The following is a 20,023-nucleotide window of genomic DNA, read 5'->3' as shown; positions in this document are numbered from 1 at the left end:
ACTGCAGTCCAGTCACACGGTCCTTCCCACACAGACTGCAGTCCCGTCACACGGTAATTTCCACACAGACTGCAGTCCAGTCACACGGTCCTTTCCACACTGACTGCAGTCCAGTCACACAGTGCTTTCCACACAGACTGCAGTCCAGTCACGCGCTCCATTCCAAACAGACTGCAGTCCAGTCACACAGTCGTTTCCACAAAGACTGCAGTCCAGTCAATCAGTCCTATCAACACAGACTGCAGTCCATTCACGCAGTCCTTTCAACACAGACTGCAGTCCAGTCACTCACTGCTTTACACACAGACTGCAGTCCTGTCACTCAATCCTTTCCAGACAGACTTTAGTCCAGTCACACAGTCCTTTCCACACAGACTGCAGTCCAGTCACACAGTACTTTCCACACAGACTGCAGTCCACTCATGCAGTCCTATACACACAGACTGCATCCAGTCACACTATCCTTTCCACACAGACAGCAGTCCACTAAAGCAGTCCTATACACACAGACTGCAGTCCAGTCACTCTATCCTTTCCACACAGACTGCAGTCCAGTCACGCAATAATTTCCACACAGACTGCAGTCGAGTCACACGGTCCTTTCCACACAGACTGCAGTCCAGTCACGCGATCCTTTCCACACAGACAGCAGTCCAGACTCGCGATCCTTTCCACACAGTCCGCAGTCCAGTCACGCAGTCCTTCCCACACAGACTGCAGTCCAGTCACGCGATGTTTTCTACACAGACTGCAGTCCAGTCACTCAATCCTTTCCACACAGACTGCAGTCCAGTCACGCGATGTTTTCCACACAGACTGCAGTCCAGTCACTCAATCCTTTCCACACAGACTGCAGTCCAGTCACGCAGACATTTCCACACAGACTGCAGTACAGTCACTCAATCCTTTCCACACAGACGGCAGTCCAGTCACACAGTCCTTTCCACCCAGACGGCAGACCTTTCACTCAGACCTTTCCACACAGACTGAAGTCCAGTCACACAGTGCTTTCCACACAGACTGCAGTCCAGTCACTCAGACTTTCCACACAGACTGCACTCCAGTCACTCTGTCCTTTCCACACAGACTGCAGTCCAGTCACGCAGACCTTACCACACAGACTGCAGTCCAGTCACGCAGACCTTTCCACTCAGACTGCAGTCCAGTCACGCAGACCTTTCCACACAGACTGCAGTCCAGTCACGCAGTCCTTTCCACAAAGACTGCAGTCCAGTCACATAGTCCTTTCCACACAGACTGCAGACAAGTCACACAGTCATTTCCACACAGACTGCAGTCCAGTCACGCAGACCTTTCCACACAGACTGCAGTCCAGTCACGCAGACCTTTCCACTCAGACTGTAGTCCAGTCACGCAGACCTTTCCACACAGACTGCAGTCCAGTCACACAGTCATTTCCACACAGACTGCTGTCCAGTCACACAGTCATTTCCACACAGACTGCAGTCCAGTCACACAGTCCTTTCCACACAGACTGCAGTCCAGTCACCCAGTCCTTTCCACACAGACTGCAGTCCAGTCACTCAATCCTTTCCACACAAACTGCAGTCCAGTCACACGGTCCTTTCCACACAGACTGCAGTCCTGTCACACGGTCCTTTCCACACAGACTGCAGTCCAGTCACACGGTCCTTTCCACACAGACTGCAGTCCAGTCACACAGTCCTGTCCACACAGACTGCAGTCCTGTCACACGGTCCTTTCCACACAGACTGCAGTCCAGTCACGCGGTCCATTCCAAACAGACTGCAGTCCAGTCACACAGTCCTTTCCACAAAGACTGCAGTCCAGTCAATCAGTCCTTTCAACACAGACTGCAGTCCAGTCACTCAATCCTTTACACACAGACTGCAGCCCATTCACACAGTCCTTTCCACACAGACTGCAGTCCAGTCACGCAGTCCTTTCAACACAGACTGCAGTCCAGTCACTCAATCCTTTACACACACACTGCAGCCCATTCACACAGTCCTTTCCACACAGACTGCAGTCCAGTCACGCGATGTGTTCCACACAGACTGCAGTCCAGTCACTCAATCCTTTCCACACAGACTGCAGTCCAGTCACGCGATGTTTTCCACACAGACTGCAGTCCAGTCACTCAATCCTTTCCACACAGACTGCAGTCCAGTCACACAGTCCTTTCCACACAGACTGCAGTCCAGTCGCACAGTCCTTCCCACACAGACAGCAGTCCAGTCAGGCAATCCTTTCCACACAGACTGCAGTCCAGTCACACGGTCCTTTCCACACAGACTGCAGTCCCGTCACACGGTAATTTCCACACTGACTGCAGTCCAGTCACACAGTCCTTTCCACCCAGACTGCAGTCCTTTCACTCAGTCCTTTCCACACAGACTGCAGTCCAGTCACACAGTGCTTTCCACACAGACTGCAGTCCAGTCACTCAGTCCTTTCCACACAGACTGCAGTCCAGTCACACAGTCCTTTCCACCCAGACTGCAGTCCTTTCACTCAGTCCTTTCCACACAGACTGCAGTCCAGTCACACAGTGCTTTCCACACAGACTGCAGTCCAGTCACTCAGTCCTTTCCACACAGACTGCAGTCCAGTCACTCAGTCCTTTCCACACAGACTGCAGACCAGTCACGCAGACCTTTCCACACTGACTGCAGTCCAGTCACGCAGACCTTTCCACACAGACTGCAGTCCAGTCACGCAGACCTTTCCACACAGACTGCAGTCCAGTCACACAGTTCTTTCCACACAGACTGCAGTCCAGTCACATAGTCCATTCCACACAGACTGCAGTCCAGTCACACAGTCATTTCCACACAGACTGCAGTCCAGTCACACAGTCCTTTCCACACAGACTGCAGTCCAGTCACCCAGTCCTTTCCACACAGACTGCAGTCCAGTCACTCAATCCTTTCCACACAGACGGCAGTCCAGTCACACAGTCCTTTCCACACAGACTGCAGTCCAGTCACTCAGACTTTCCACACAGACTGCACTCCAGTCACTCTGTCCTTTCCACACAGACTGCAGTCCAGTCACACAGTGCTTTCCACACAGACTGCAGTCCAGTCACTCAGACTTTCCACACAGACTGCACTCCAGTCACTCTGTCCTTTCCACACAGACTGCAGTCCAGTCACGCAGACCTTACCACACAGACTGCAGTCCAGTCACGCAGACCTTTCCACTCAGACTGCAGTCCAGTCACGCAGACCTTTCCACACAGACTGCAGTCCAGTCACGCAGTCCTTTCCACAAAGACTGCAGTCCAGTCACATAGTCCTTTCCACACAGACTGCAGACAAGTCACACAGTCATTTCCACACAGACTGCAGTCCAGTCACGCAGACCTTTCCACACAGACTGCAGTCCAGTCACGCAGACCTTTCCACTCAGACTGTAGTCCAGTCACGCAGACCTTTCCACACAGACTGCAGTCCAGTCACACAGTCATTTCCACACAGACTGCAGTCCAGTCACACAGTCATTTCCACACAGACTGCAGTCCAGTCACACAGTCCTTTCCACACAGACTGCAGTCCAGTCACCCAGTCCTTTCCACACAGACTGCAGTCCAGTCACTCAATCCTTTCCACACAAACTGCAGTCCAGTCACACGGTCCTTTCCACACAGACTGCAGTCCTGTCACACGGTCCTTTCCACACAGACTGCAGTCCAGTCACACGGTCCTTTCCACACAGACTGCAGTCCAGTCACACAGTCCTTTCCACACAGACTGCAGTCCAGTCACGCGGTCCTTTCCACAAAGACTGCAGTCCAGTCAATCAGTCCTTTCAACACAGACTGCAGTCCAGTCACGCAGTCCTTTCAACACAGACTGCAGTCCAGTCACTCAATCCTTTACACACAGACTGCAGCCCATTCACACAGTCCTTTCCACACAGACTGCAGTCCAGTCACGCGATGTGTTCCACACAGACTGCAGTCCAGTCACTCAATCCTTTCCACACAGACTGCAGTCCAGTCACGCGATGTTTTCCACACAGACTGCAGTCCAGTCACTCAATCCTTTCCACACAGACAGCAGTCCAGTCACACAGTCCTTTCCACACAGACTGCAGTCCAGTCGCACAGTCCTTCCCACACAGACAGCAGTCCAGTCAGGCAATCCTTTCCACACAGACTGCAGTCCAGTCACACGGTCCTTTCCACACAGACTGCAGTCCCGTCACACGGTAATTTCCACACTGACTGCAGTCCAGTCACACGGTCCTTTCCACACAGACTGCAGTCCAGTCACACAGTCCTTTCCACACAGACTGCAGTCCAGTCACACAGTCCTTTCCACCCAGACTGCAGTCCTTTCACTCAGTCCTTTCCACACAGACTGCAGTCCAGTCACACAGTGCTTTCCACACAGACTGCAGTCCAGTCACTCAGTCCTTTCCACACAGACTGCAGTCCAGTCACTCAGTCCTTTCCACACAGACTGCAGACCAGTCACGCAGACCTTTCCACACTGACTGCAGTCCAGTCACGCAGACCTTTCCACACAGACTGCAGTCCAGTCACGCAGACCTTTCCACACAGACTGCAGTCCAGTCACACAGTTCTTTCCACACAGACGGCAGTCCAGTCACATAGTCCATTCCACACAGACTGCAGTCCAGTCACACAGTCATTTCCACACAGACTGCAGTCCAGTCACACAGTCCTTTCCACACAGACTGCAGTCCAGTCACCCAGTCCTTTCCACACAGACTGCAGTCCAGTCACTCAATCCTTTCCACACAGACTGCAGTCCAGTCACACGGTCCTTCCCACACAGACTGCAGTCCTGTCACACGGTCCTTTCCACACAGACTGCAGTCCAGTCACACAGTCCTTTCCACACAGACTGCAGTCCAGTCACACAGTCCTTTCCACACAGACTGCAGTCCAGTCACCCAGTCCTTTCCACACAGACTGCAGTCCAGTCACTCAATCCTTTCCACACAGACTGCAGTCCAGTCACACGGTCCTTTCCCCACAGACTTCAGTCCCGTCACACGGTCCATTCCACACAGACTGCAGTCCAGTCACACGGTCCTTTCCACACAGACTGCAGTCCAGTCACACAGTCCTTTCCACACAGACTGCAGTCCAGTCACGCGGTCCATTCCAAGCAGACTGCAGTCCAGTCACACAGTCCTTTCCACACAGACTGCAGTCCAGTCACTCAATCCTTTCCACACAAACTGCAGTCCAGTCACACGGTCCTTTCCACACAGACTGCAGTCCTGTCACACGGTCCTTTCCACACAGACTGCAGTCCAGTCACACGGTCCTTTCCACACAGACTGCAGTCCAGTCACACAGTCCTGTCCACACAGACTGCAGTCCTGTCACACGGTCCTTTCCACACAGACTGCAGTCCAGTCACGCGGTCCATTCCAAACAGACTGCAGTCCAGTCACACAGTCCTTTCCACAAAGACTGCAGTCCAGTCAATCAGTCCTTTCAACACAGACTGCAGTCCAGTCACTCAATCCTTTACACACAGACTTCAGCCCATTCACACAGTCCTTTCCACACAGACTGCAGTCCAGTCACGCAGTCCTTTCAACACAGACTGCAGTCCAGTCACTCAATCCTTTACACACACACTGCAGCCCATTCACACAGTCCTTTCCACACAGACTGCAGTCCAGTCACGCGATGTGTTCCACACAGACTGCAGTCCAGTCACTCAATCCTTTCCACACAGACTGCAGTCCAGTCACGCGATGTTTTCCACACAGACTGCAGTCCAGTCACTCAATCCTTTCCACACAGACTGCAGTCCAGTCACACAGTCCTTTCCACACAGACTGCAGTCCAGTCGCACAGTCCTTCCCACACAGACAGCAGTCCAGTCAGGCAATCCTTTCCACACAGACTGCAGTCCAGTCACACGGTCCTTTCCACACAGACTGCAGTCCCGTCACACGGTAATTTCCACACTGACTGCAGTCCAGTCACACAGTCCTTTCCACCCAGACTGCAGTCCTTTCACTCAGTCCTTTCCACACAGACTGCAGTCCAGTCACACAGTGCTTTCCACACAGACTGCAGTCCAGTCACTCAGTCCTTTCCACACAGACTGCAGTCCAGTCACACAGTCCTTTCCACCCAGACTGCAGTCCTTTCACTCAGTCCTTTCCACACAGACTGCAGTCCAGTCACACAGTGCTTTCCACACAGACTGCAGTCCAGTCACTCAGTCCTTTCCACACAGACTGCAGTCCAGTCACTCAGTCCTTTCCACACAGACTGCAGACCAGTCACGCAGACCTTTCCACACTGACTGCAGTCCAGTCACGCAGACCTTTCCACACAGACTGCAGTCCAGTCACGCAGACCTTTCCACACAGACTGCAGTCCAGTCACACAGTTCTTTCCACACAGACTGCAGTCCAGTCACATAGTCCATTCCACACAGACTGCAGTCCAGTCACACAGTCATTTCCACACAGACTGCAGTCCAGTCACACAGTCCTTTCCACACAGACTGCAGTCCAGTCACCCAGTCCTTTCCACACAGACTGCAGTCCAGTCACTCAATCCTTTCCACACAGACGGCAGTCCAGTCACACAGTCCTTTCCACACAGACTGCAGTCCAGTCACTCAGACTTTCCACACAGACTGCACTCCAGTCACTCTGTCCTTTCCACACAGACTGCAGTCCAGTCACACAGTGCTTTCCACACAGACTGCAGTCCAGTCACTCAGACTTTCCACACAGACTGCACTCCAGTCACTCTGTCCTTTCCACACAGACTGCAGTCCAGTCACGCAGACCTTACCACACAGACTGCAGTCCAGTCACGCAGACCTTTCCACTCAGACTGCAGTCCAGTCACGCAGACCTTTCCACACAGACTGCAGTCCAGTCACGCAGTCCTTTCCACAAAGACTGCAGTCCAGTCACATAGTCCTTTCCACACAGACTGCAGACAAGTCACACAGTCATTTCCACACAGACTGCAGTCCAGTCACGCAGACCTTTCCACACAGACTGCAGTCCAGTCACGCAGACCTTTCCACTCAGACTGTAGTCCAGTCACGCTGACCTTTCCACACAGACTGCAGTCCAGTCACACAGTCATTTCCACACAGACTGCAGTCCAGTCACACAGTCATTTCCACACAGACTGCAGTCCAGTCACACAGTCCTTTCCACACAGACTGCAGTCCAGTCACCCAGTCCTTTCCACACAGACTGCAGTCCAGTCACTCAATCCTTTCCACACAAACTGCAGTCCAGTCACACGGTCCTTTCCACACAGACTGCAGTCCTGTCACACGGTCCTTTCCACACAGACTGCAGTCCAGTCACACGGTCCTTTCCACACAGACTGCAGTCCAGTCACACAGTCCTTTCCACACAGACTGCAGTCCAGTCACGCGGTCCTTTCCACAAAGACTGCAGTCCAGTCAATCAGTCCTTTCAACACAGACTGCAGTCCAGTCACGCAGTCCTTTCAACACAGACTGCAGTCCAGTCACTCAATCCTTTACACACAGACTGCAGCCCATTCACACAGTCCTTTCCACACAGACTGCAGTCCAGTCACGCGATGTGTTCCACACAGACTGCAGTCCAGTCACTCAATCCTTTCCACACAGACTGCAGTCCAGTCACGCGATGTTTTCCACACAGACTGCAGTCCAGTCACTCAATCCTTTCCACACAGACTGCAGTCCAGTCACACAGTCCTTTCCACACAGACTGCAGTCCAGTCGCACAGTCCTTCCCACACAGACAGCAGTCCAGTCAGGCAATCCTTTCCACACAGACTGCAGTCCAGTCACACGGTCCTTTCCACACAGACTGCAGTCCCGTCACACGGTAATTTCCACACTGACTGCAGTCCAGTCACACGGTCCTTTCCACACAGACTGCAGTCCAGTCACACAGTCCTTTCCACACAGACTGCAGTCCAGTCACACAGTCCTTTCCACCCAGACTGCAGTCCTTTCACTCAGTCCTTTCCACACAGACTGCAGTCCAGTCACACAGTGCTTTCCACACAGACTGCAGTCCAGTCACTCAGTCCTTTCCACACAGACTGCAGTCCAGTCACTCAGTCCTTTCCACACAGACTGCAGACCAGTCACGCAGACCTTTCCACACTGACTGCAGTCCAGTCACGCAGACCTTTCCACACAGACTGCAGTCCAGTCACGCAGACCTTTCCACACAGACTGCAGTCCAGTCACACAGTTCTTTCCACACAGACGGCAGTCCAGTCACATAGTCCATTCCACACAGACTGCAGTCCAGTCACACAGTCATTTCCACACAGACTGCAGTCCAGTCACACAGTCCTTTCCACACAGACTGCAGTCCAGTCACCCAGTCCTTTCCACACAGACTGCAGTCCAGTCACTCAATCCTTTCCACACAGACTGCAGTCCAGTCACACGGTCCTTCCCACACAGACTGCAGTCCTGTCACACGGTCCTTTCCACACAGACTGCAGTCCAGTCACACAGTCCTTTCCACACAGACTGCAGTCCAGTCACACAGTCCTTTCCACACAGACTGCAGTCCAGTCACCCAGTCCTTTCCACACAGACTGCAGTCCAGTCACTCAATCCTTTCCACACAGACTGCAGTCCAGTCACACGGTCCTTTCCCCACAGACTTCAGTCCCGTCACACGGTCCATTCCACACAGACTGCAGTCCAGTCACACGGTCCTTTCCACACAGACTGCAGTCCAGTCACACAGTCCTTTCCACACAGACTGCAGTCCAGTCACGCGGTCCATTCCAAGCAGACTGCAGTCCAGTCACACAGTCCTTTCCACAAAGACTGCAGTCCAGTCAATCAGTCCTTTCAACAAAGACTGCAGTCCAGTCACGCACTCCTTTCAACACAGACTGCAGTCCAGTCACTCAATCCTTTACACACAGACTGCAGCCCAGTCACACAGTCCTTTCCACACAGACTGCGGTCCAGTCACACAGTCCTTTCCACACAGACAGCAGTCCAGTCACTCAATCCTTTCCACACAGACTGCAGTACAGTCACTCAATCCTTTCCACACAGACTGCAGTCCAGTCACGCAGACCTATCCACACAGACTGCAGTCCAGTCACCCAGTCCTTTCCACACAGACTGCAGTCCAGTCACTCAATCCTTTCCATACAGAATGCAGTCCAGTCACACGGTCCTTTCCACACAGACTGCAGTCCCGTCACACGGTAATTTCCACACAGACTGCAGTCCAGTCACACAGTCCTTTCCACCCAGACTGCAGTCCTTTCACTCAGTCCTTTCCACACAGACTGCAGTCCAGTCACACAGTGCTTTCCACACAGACTGCAGTCCAGTCACTCAGTCCTTTCCACACAGACTGCAGTCCAGTCACACAGTCCTTTTCACACAGACTGCAGTCCAGTCACGCAGACCTTTCCACACAGACTGCAGTCCAGTCACGCAGACCTTTCCACACAGACTGCAGTCCAGTCACTCAATCCTTTCCACACAGACGGCAGTCCAGTCACACAGTCCTTTCCACCCAGTCTGCAGTCCTTTCACTCAGACCTTTCCACACAGACTACAGTCCAGTCACACAGTGCTTTCCACACAGACTGCAGTCCAGTCACTCAGTCCTTTCCACACAGACTGCACTCCAGTCACTCAGTCCTTTCCACACAGACTGCAGTCCAGTCACGCAGACCTTTCCACACAGACTGCAGTCCAGTCACGCAGACCTTTCCACTCAGACTGTAGTCCAGTCACGCAGACCTTTCCACACAGACTGCAATCCAGTCACACAGTCATTTCCACACAGACTGCAGTCCAGTCACACAGTCATTTCCACACAGACTGCAGTCCAGTCACACAGTCCTTTCCACACAGACTGCAGTCCAGTCACTCAATCCTTTCCACACAAACTGCAGTCCAGTCACACGGTCCTTTCCACACAGACTGCAGTCCTGTCACACGGTCCTTTCCACACAGACTGCAGTCCAGTCACACGGTCCTTTCCACACAGACTGCAGTCCAGTCACACAGTCCTTTCCACACAGACTGCAGTCCAGTCACCCAGTCCTTTCCACACAGACTGCAGTCCAGTCACCCAGTCCTTTCCACACAGACTGCAGTCCAGTCACTCAATCCTTTCCACACAGACTGCAGTCCAGTCACACGGTCCTTCCCACACAGACTGCAGTCCTGTCACACGGTCCTTCCCACACAGACTGCAGTCCAGTCACACAGTCCTTTCCACACAGACTGCAGTCCAGTCACACAGTCCTTTCCACACAGACTGCAGTCCAGTCACCCAGTCCTTTCCACACAGACTGCAGTCCAGTCACTCAATCCTTTCCACACAGACTGCAGTCCAGTCACACGGTCCTTTCCACACAGACTGCAGTCCAGTCACACAGTCCTTTCCACAAAGACTGCAGTCCAGTCAATCAGTCCTTTCAACAAAGACTGCAGTCCAGTCACGCACTCCTTTCAACACAGACTGCAGTCCAGTCACTCAATCCTTTCCACACAGACTGCAGCCCAGTCACACAGTCCTTTCCACACAGACTGCGGTCCAGTCACACAGTCCTTTCCACACAGACAGCAGTCCAGTCACTCAATCCTTTCCACACAGACTGCAGTACGGTCACTCAATCCTTTCCACACAGACTGCAGTCCAGTCACGCAGACCTTTCCACACAGACTGCAGTCCAGTCACTCAATCCTTTCCACACAGACTGCAGTCCAGTCACACAGTCCTTTCCACCCAGACTGCAGTCCTTTCACTCAGTCCTTTCCACACAGACTGCAGTCCAGTCACACAGTGCTTTCCACACAGACTGCAGTCCAGTCAATCAGTCCTTTCCACACAGACTGCAGTCCAGTCACTCAGTCCTTTCCACACAGACTGTAGTCCAGTCACGCAGACCTTTCCACACAGACTGCAGTCCTGTCACGCAGACCTTTCCACACAGACTGCAGTCCAGTCACGCAGACCTTTCCACACAGACTGCAGTCCAGTCACACAGTCCTTTCCACACAGACTGCAGTCCAGTCACATAGTCCTTTCCACACAGACTGCAGTCCAGTCACACAGTCCTTTCCACACAGACTGCAGTCCAGTCACACAGTCCTTTCCACACGGACTGCAGTCCAGTCACCCAGTCCTTTCCACACATACTGCAGTCCAGTCACTCAATCCTTTCCACACAGACTGCAGTCCAGTCACACGGTCCTTTCCACACAGACTGCAGTCCCGTCACACGGTAATTTCCACACAGACTGCAGTCCAGTCACACGGTCCTTTCCACACAGACTGCAGTCCAGTCACACAGTCCTTTCCACACAGACTGCAGTCCAGTCACACAGTCCTTTCCACCCAGACTGCAGTCCTTTCACTCAGTCCTTTCCACACAGGCTGCAGTCCAGTCACACAGTGCTTTCCACACAGACTGCAGTCCAGTCACTCAGACCTTTCCACACAGACTGCAGTCCTGTCACTCAGTCCTTTCCACACAGACTGCAGTCCAGTCACGCAGACCTTTCCACACAGACTGCAGTCCAGTCACGCAGACCTTTCCACACAGACTGCAGTACAGTCACTCAATCCTTTCCACACAGACGGCAGTCCAGTCACACAGTCCTTTCAACCCAGTCTGCAGTCCTTTCACTCAGACCTTTCCACACAGACTACAGTCCAGTCACACAGTGCTTTCCACACAGACTGCAGTCCAGTCACTCAGTCCTTTCCACACAGACTGCACTCCAGTCACTCAGTCCTTTCCACACAGACTGCAGTCCAGTCACGCAGACCTTTCCACACAGACTGCAGTCCAGTCACGCAGACCTTTCCACTCAGACTGTAGTCCAGTCACGCAGACCTTTCCACACAGACTGCAGTCCAGTCACCCAGTCCTTTCCACACAAACTGCAGTCCAGTCACTCAATCCTTTCCACACAAACTGCAGTCCAGTCACACGGTCCTTTCCACACAGACTGCAGTCCTGTCACACGGTCCTTTCCACACAGACTGCAGTCCAGTCACACGGTCCTTTCCACACAGACTGCAGTCCAGTCACACGGTCCTTTCCACACAGACTGCAGTCCTGTCACACAGTCCTTTCCACACAGACTGCAGTCCTGTCACACGGTCCTTTCCACACAAACTGCAGTCCAGTCACACGGTCCTTTCCACACAGACTGCAGTCCTGTCACACGGTCCTTTCCACACAGACTGCAGTCCAGTCACACGGTCCTTTCCACACAGACTGCAGTCCAGTCACGCGGTCCATTCCAAACAGACTGCAGTCCAGTCACACAGTCCTTTCCACAAAGACTGCAGTCCAGTCAATCAGTCCTTTCAACACAGACTGCAGTCCAGTCACGCAGTCCTTTCAACACAGACTGCAGTCCAGTCACTCAATCCTTTACACACAGACTGCAGCCCAGTCACACAGTCCTTTCCACACAGACTGCAGTCGAGTCACGCGATGTGTTCCACACAGACTGCAGTCCAGTCACTCAATCCTTTCCACACAGACTGCAGTCCAGTCACGCGATGTTTTCCACACAGACTGCAGTCCAGTCACTCAGTCCTTTCCACACAGACTGTAGTCCAGTCACACAGTCCTTTCCACACAGACTGCAGTCCAGTCGCACAGTCCTTCCCACACAGACAGCAGTCCAGTCAGGCAATCCTTTCCACACAGACTGCAGTCCAGTCACACGGTCCTTTCCACACAGACTGCAGTCCCGTCACACGGTAATTTCCACACTGACTGCAGTCCAGTCACTCAATCCTTTCCACACAGACTGCAGTCCAGTCACACGGTCCTTCCCACACAGACTGCAGTCCCGTCACACGGTAATTTCCACACAGACTGCAGTCCAGTCACACGGTCCTTTCCACACTGACTGCAGTCCAGTCACACAGTGCTTTCCACACAGACTGCAGTCCAGTCACGCGCTCCATTCCAAACAGACTGCAGTCCAGTCACACAGTCGTTTCCACAAAGACTGCAGTCCAGTCAATCAGTCCTTTCAACACAGACTGCAGTCCATTCACGCAGTCCTTTCAACACAGACTGCAGTCCAGTCACTCACTGCTTTACACACAGACTGCAGTCCAGTCACTCAATCCTTTCCAGACAGACTTTAGTCCAGTCACACAGTCCTTTCCACACAGACTGCAGTCCAGTCACACAGTACTTTCCACACAGACTGCAGTCCACTCATGCAGTCCTATACACACAGACTGCATCCAGTCACACTATCCTTTCCACACAGACAGCAGTCCACTAAAGCAGTCCTATACACACAGACTGCAGTCCAGTCACTCTATCCTTTCCACACAGACTGCAGTCCAGTCACGCAATAATTTCCACACAGACTGCAGTCCAGTCACACGGTCCTTTCCACACAGACTGCAGTCCAGTCACGCGATCCTTTCCACACAGACAGCAGTCCAGACTCGCGATCCTTTCCACACAGTCCGCAGTCCAGTCACGCAGTCCTTCCCACACAGACTGCAGTCCAGTCACGCGATGTTTTCTACACAGACTGCAGTCCAGTCACTCAATCCTTTCCACACAGACTGCAGTCCAGTCACGCGATGTTTTCCACACAGACTGCAGTCCAGTCACTCAATCCTTTCCACACAGACTGCAGTCCAGTCACGCAGACATTTCCACACAGACTGCAGTACAGTCACTCAATCCTTTCCACACAGACGGCAGTCCAGTCACACAGTCCTTTCCACCCAGACGGCAGACCTTTCACTCAGACCTTTCCACACAGACTGAAGTCCAGTCACACAGTGCTTTCCACACAGACTGCAGTCCAGTCACTCAGACTTTCCACACAGACTGCACTCCAGTCACTCTGTCCCTTCCACACAGACTGCAGTCCAGTCACGCAGACCTTACCACACAGACTGCAGTCCAGTCACGCAGACCTTTCCACTCAGACTGCAGTCCAGTCACGCAGACCTTTCCACACAGACTGCAGTCCAGTCACGCAGTCCTTTCCACAAAGACTGCAGTCCAGTCACATAGTCCTTTCCACACAGACTGCAGACAAGTCACACAGTCATTTCCACACAGACTGCAGTCCAGTCACGCAGACCTTTCCACACAGACTGCAGTCCAGTCACGCAGACCTTTCCACTCAGACTGTAGTCCAGTCACGCAGACCTTTCCACACAGACTGCAGTCCAGTCACACAGTCATTTCCACACAGACTGCTGTCCAGTCACACAGTCATTTCCACACAGACTGCAGTCCAGTCACACAGTCCTTTCCACACAGACTGCAGTCCAGTCACCCAGTCCTTTCCACACAGACTGCAGTCCAGTCACTCAATCCTTTCCACACAAACTGCAGTCCAGTCACACGGTCCTTTCCACACAGACTGCAGTCCTGTCACACGGTCCTTTCCACACAGACTGCAGTCCAGTCACACGGTCCTTTCCACACAGACTGCAGTCCAGTCACACAGTCCTTTCCACACAGACTGCAGTCCTGTCACACGGTCCTTTCCACACAGACTGCAGTCCAGTCACGCGGTCCATTCCAAACAGACTGCAGTCCAGTCACACAGTCCTTTCCACAAAGACTGCAGTCCAGTCAATCAGTCCTTTCAACACAGACTGCAGTCCAGTCACTCAATCCTTTACACACAGACTGCAGCCCATTCACACAGTCCTTTCCACACAGACTGCAGTCCAGTCACGCAGTCCTTTCAACACAGACTGCAGTCCAGTCACTCAATCCTTTACACACAGACTGCAGCCCATTCACACAGTCCTTTCCACACAGACTGCAGTCCAGTCACGCGATGTGTTCCACACAGACTGCAGTCCAGTCACTCAATCCTTTCCACACAGACTGCAGTCCAGTCACGCGATGTTTTCCACACAGACTGCAGTCCAGTCACTCAATCCTTTCCACACAGACTGCAGTCCAGTCACACAGTCCTTTCCACACAGACTGCAGTCCAGTCGCACAGTCCTTCCCACACAGACAGCAGTCCAGTCAGGCAATCCTTTCCACACAGACTGCAGTCCAGTCACACGGTCCTTTCCACACAGACTGCAGTCCCGTCACACGGTAATTTCCACACTGACTGCAGTCCAGTCACACAGTCCTTTCCACCCAGACTGCAGTCCTTTCACTCAGTCCTTTCCACACAGACTGCAGTCCAGTCACACAGTGCTTTCCACACAGACTGCAGTCCAGTCACTCAGTCCTTTCCACACAGACTGCAGTCCAGTCCCACAGTCCTTTCCACCCAGACTGCAGTCCTTTCACTCAGTCCTTTCCACACAGACTGCAGTCCAGTCACACAGTGCTTTCCACACAGACTGCAGTCCAGTCACTCAGTCCTTTCCACACAGACTGCAGTCCAGTCACTCAGTCCTTTCCACACAGACTGCAGACCAGTCACGCAGACCTTTCCACACTGACTGCAGTCCAGTCACGCAGACCTTTCCACACAGACTGCAGTCCAGTCACGCAGACCTTTCCACACAGACTGCAGTCCAGTCACACAGTTCTTTCCACACAGACTGCAGTCCAGTCACATAGTCCATTCCACACAGACTGCAGTCCAGTCACACAGTCATTTCCACACAGACTGCAGTCCAGTCACACAGTCCTTTCCACACAGACTGCAGTCCAGTCACCCAGTCCTTTCCACACAGACTGCAGTCCAGTCACTCAATCCTTTCCACACAGACTGCAGTCCAGTCACACGGTCCTTCCCACACAGACTGCAGTCCTGTCACACGGTCCTTTCCACACAGACTGCAGTCCAGTCACACAGTCCTTTCCACACAGACTGCAGTCCAGTCACACAGTCCTTTCCACACAGACTGCAGTCCAGTCACCCAGTCCTTTCCACACAGACTGCAGTCCAGTCACTCAATCCTTTCCACACAGACTGCAGTCCAGTCACACGGTCCTTTCCCCACAGACTTCAGTCCCGTCACACGGTCCATTCCACACAGACTGCAGTCCAGTCACACGGTCCTTTCCACACAGACTGCAGTCCAGTCACACAGTCCTTTCCACACAGACTGCAGTCCAGTCACGCGGTCCATTCCAAGCAGACTGCAGTCCAGTCACACAGTCCTTTCCACAAAGACTGCAGTCCAGTCAATCAGTCCTTTCAACAAAGACTGCAGTCCAGTCACGCACTCCTTTCAACACAGACTGCAGTCCAGTCACTCAATCCTTTACACACAGACTGCAGCCCAGTCACACAGTCCTTTCCACACAGACTGCGGTCCAGTCACACAGTCCTTTCCACACAGACAGCAGTCCAGTCACTCAATCCTTTCCACACAGACTGCAGTACAGTCACTCAATCCTTTCCACACAGACTGCAGTCCAGTCACGCAGACCTTTCCACACAGACTGCAGTCCAGTCACTCAATCCTTTCCACACAGACGGCAGTCCAGTCACACAGTCCTTTCCACCCAGACGGCAGACCTTTCACTCAGACCTTTCCACACAGACTGAAGTCCAGTCACACAGTGCTTTCCACACAGACTGCAGTCCAGTCACTCAGACTTTCCACACAGACTGCACTCCAGTCACTCTGTCCCTTCCACACAGACTGCAGTCCAGTCACGCAGACCTTACCACACAGACTGCAGTCCAGTCACGCAGACCTTTCCACTCAGACTGCAGTCCAGTCACGCAGACCTTTCCACACAGACTGCAGTCCAGTCACGCAGTCCTTTCCACAAAGACTGCAGTCCAGTCACATAGTCCTTTCCACACAGACTGCAGACAAGTCACACAGTCATTTCCACACAGACTGCAGTCCAGTCACGCAGACCTTTCCACACAGACTGCAGTCCAGTCACGCAGACCTTTCCACTCAGACTGTAGTCCAGTCACGCAGACCTTTCCACACAGACTGCAGTCCAGTCACACAGTCATTTCCACACAGACTGCTGTCCAGTCACACAGTCATTTCCACACAGACTGCAGTCCAGTCACACAGTCCTTTCCACACAGACTGCAGTCCAGTCACCCAGTCCTTTCCACACAGACTGCAGTCCAGTCACTCAATCCTTTCCACACAAACTGCAGTCCAGTCACACGGTCCTTTCCACACAGACTGCAGTCCTGTCACACGGTCCTTTCCACACAGACTGCAGTCCAGTCACACGGTCCTTTCCACACAGACTGCAGTCCAGTCACACAGTCCTTTCCACACAGACTGCAGTCCTGTCACACGGTCCTTTCCACACAGACTGCAGTCCAGTCACGCGGTCCATTCCAAACAGACTGCAGTCCAGTCACACAGTCCTTTCCACAAAGACTGCAGTCCAGTCAATCAGTCCTTTCAACACAGACTGCAGTCCAGTCACTCAATCCTTTACACACAGACTGCAGCCCATTCACACAGTCCTTTCCACACAGACTGCAGTCCAGTCACGCAGTCCTTTCAACACAGACTGCAGTCCAGTCACTCAATCCTTTACACACAGACTGCAGCCCATTCACACAGTCCTTTCCACACAGACTGCAGTCCAGTCACGCGATGTGTTCCACACAGACTGCAGTCCAGTCACTCAATCCTTTCCACACAGACTGCAGTCCAGTCACGCGATGTTTTCCACACAGACTGCAGTCCAGTCACTCAATCCTTTCCACACAGACTGCAGTCCAGTCACACAGTCCTTTCCACACAGACTGCAGTCCAGTCGCACAGTCCTTCCCACACAGACAGCAGTCCAGTCAGGCAATCCTTTCCACACAGACTGCAGTCCAGTCACACGGTCCTTTCCACACAGACTGCAGTCCCGTCACACGGTAATTTCCACACTGACTGCAGTCCAGTCACACAGTCCTTTCCACCCAGACTGCAGTCCTTTCACTCAGTCCTTTCCACACAGACTGCAGTCCAGTCACACAGTGCTTTCCACACAGACTGCAGTCCAGTCACTCAGTCCTTTCCACACAGACTGCAGTCCAGTCCCACAGTCCTTTCCACCCAGACTGCAGTCCTTTCACTCAGTCCTTTCCACACAGACTGCAGTCCAGTCACACAGTGCTTTCCACACAGACTGCAGTCCAGTCACTCAGTCCTTTCCACACAGACTGCAGTCCAGTCACTCAGTCCTTTCCACACAGACTGCAGACCAGTCACGCAGACCTTTCCACACTGACTGCAGTCCAGTCACGCAGACCTTTCCACACAGACTGCAGTCCAGTCACGCAGACCTTTCCACACAGACTGCAGTCCAGTCACACAGTTCTTTCCACACAGACTGCAGTCCAGTCACATAGTCCATTCCACACAGACTGCAGTCCAGTCACACAGTCATTTCCACACAGACTGCAGTCCAGTCACACAGTCCTTTCCACACAGACTGCAGTCCAGTCACCCAGTCCTTTCCACACAGACTGCAGTCCAGTCACTCAATCCTTTCCACACAGACTGCAGTCCAGTCACACGGTCCTTCCCACACAGACTGCAGTCCTGTCACACGGTCCTTTCCACACAGACTGCAGTCCAGTCACACAGTCCTTTCCACACAGACTGCAGTCCAGTCACACAGTCCTTTCCACACAGACTGCAGTCCAGTCACCCAGTCCTTTCCACACAGACTGCAGTCCAGTCACTCAATCCTTTCCACACAGACTGCAGTCCAGTCACACGGTCCTTTCCCCACAGACTTCAGTCCCGTCACACGGTCCATTCCACACAGACTGCAGTCCAGTCACACGGTCCTTTCCACACAGACTGCAGTCCAGTCACACAGTCCTTTCCACACAGACTGCAGTCCAGTCACGCGGTCCATTCCAAGCAGACTGCAGTCCAGTCACACAGTCCTTTCCACAAAGACTGCAGTCCAGTCAATCAGTCCTTTCAACAAAGACTGCAGTCCAGTCACGCACTCCTTTCAACACAGACTGCAGTCCAGTCACTCAATCCTTTACACACAGACTGCAGCCCAGTCACACAGTCCTTTCCACACAGACTGCGGTCCAGTCACACAGTCCTTTCCACACAGACAGCAGTCCAGTCACTCAATCCTTTCCACACAGACTGCAGTACAGTCACTCAATCCTTTCCACACAGACTGCAGTCCAGTCACGCAGACCTTTCCACACAGACTGCAGTCCAGTCACTCAATCCTTTCCACACAGACTGCAGTCCAGTCACACAGTCCTTTCCACCCAGACTGCAGTCCTTTCACTCAGTCCTTTCCACACAGACTGCAGTCCAGTCACACAGTGCTTTCCACACAGACTGCAGTCCAGTCAATCAGTCCTTTCCACACAGACTGCAGTCCAGTCACTCAGTCCTTTCCACACAGACTGTAGTCCAGTCACGCAGACCTTTCCACACAGACTGCAGTCCAGTCACACAGTCCTTTCCACACAGACTGCAGTCCTGTCACACGGTCCTTTCCACACAGACTGCAGTCCAGTCACGCGGTCCATTCCAAACAGACTGCAGTCCAGTCACACAGTCCTTTCCACAAAGACTGCAGTCCAGTCAATCAGTCCTTTCAACACAGACTGCAGTCCAGTCACTCAATCCTTTACACACAGACTGCAGCCCATTCACACAGTCCTTTCCACACAGACTGCAGTCCAGTCACGCAGTCCTTTCAACACAGACTGCAGTCCAGTCACTCAATCCTTTACACACAGACTGCAGCCCATTCACACAGTCCTTTCCACACAGACTGCAGTCCAGTCACGCGATGTGTTCCACACAGACTGCAGTCCAGTCACTCAATCCTTTCCACACAGACTGCAGTCCAGTCACGCGATGTTTTCCACACAGACTGCAGTCCAGTCACTCAATCCTTTCCACACAGACTGCAGTCCAGTCACACAGTCCTTTCCACACAGACTGCAGTCCAGTCGCACAGTCCTTCCCACACAGACAGCAGTCCAGTCAGGCAATCCTTTCCACACAGACTGCAGTCCAGTCACACGGTCCTTTCCACACAGACTGCAGTCCCGTCACACGGTAATTTCCACACTGACTGCAGTCCAGTCACACAGTCCTTTCCACCCAGACTGCA

This window comes from Hemitrygon akajei, chromosome 30, assembly GCF_048418815.1.
Source record: "Hemitrygon akajei chromosome 30, sHemAka1.3, whole genome shotgun sequence".
NCBI classification, from domain to species: Eukaryota; Metazoa; Chordata; class Chondrichthyes; order Myliobatiformes; family Dasyatidae; genus Hemitrygon; species Hemitrygon akajei.
This window is presented reverse-complemented; position numbering follows the sequence as displayed.